Here is a 742-nt window from a genome sequence, read left to right as displayed (position 1 = left end):
CCCCCCCCCCCCCGGGGGGGTCCGCAGACAAGCGGCCCGCCAGGAAGGTTGGGCCGCCGCGCCGCACGGGCGGCAATCCGGCTGGCCGGCCGCCGGGGGAGGAAGGGCCCTCCCCCCCCGTCGCCGCTTTCGGCGCGCCGGTCCGCCCAATCGGCCCGGTGGGGCACCCCCCCCCCCCCCCCATCAAAATGGCCACACCTCCCCGGCCGGGCCGGTCCGAATGTGCCGCCGCAGCCTGGCGCAGGCCAGCGCGCGCGCGCGCGCGTGTGCCACCGCCGCACGCGCTCATCCATGTGCATTTCGCCGAAAGCAGCCGGGAGTCTAGGCGTCGCGACACCCGGCCGATGCAGGGGCCCAAAAAAAACAACAACAACAACAACACCATGACAGCGCACCGGGCCACCGGGCCGCCGGCCACAGCGGGGCGCACGCACGCACGCACGCGCCGGCCAGGCGCCCCGCCTCCCCCCTCGACCGCGAGCATCCCCCCCCCCCCTTCTCCCGGGAGAGACACGCCGAAGCGAAACAGCAATATACCGCCGCCCCCTGCGGGGCCAGGCATCGGGCGGCACGGTGGCAGGCGTGCCCACACCCGCGCCCGCGTTCGTGTCCCCGCCTCGCCGCTCGCGCCCGGGCGTGCGCCCACGAATCCCGCCCGGCCGCCGCTGCCCGACTACCGCGCGCCGGGGCCCCGAGAAAATGGGTGGGAATTAAACGCCGGCCCATTGGGAAAAACAGCGAG

Source organism: Fonticula alba, assembly GCF_000388065.1.
Source record: "Fonticula alba strain ATCC 38817 unplaced genomic scaffold supercont2.47, whole genome shotgun sequence".
Lineage (NCBI taxonomy): Eukaryota > Rotosphaerida > Fonticulaceae > Fonticula > Fonticula alba.
Note: the sequence above shows the minus strand (reverse complement) of the source record.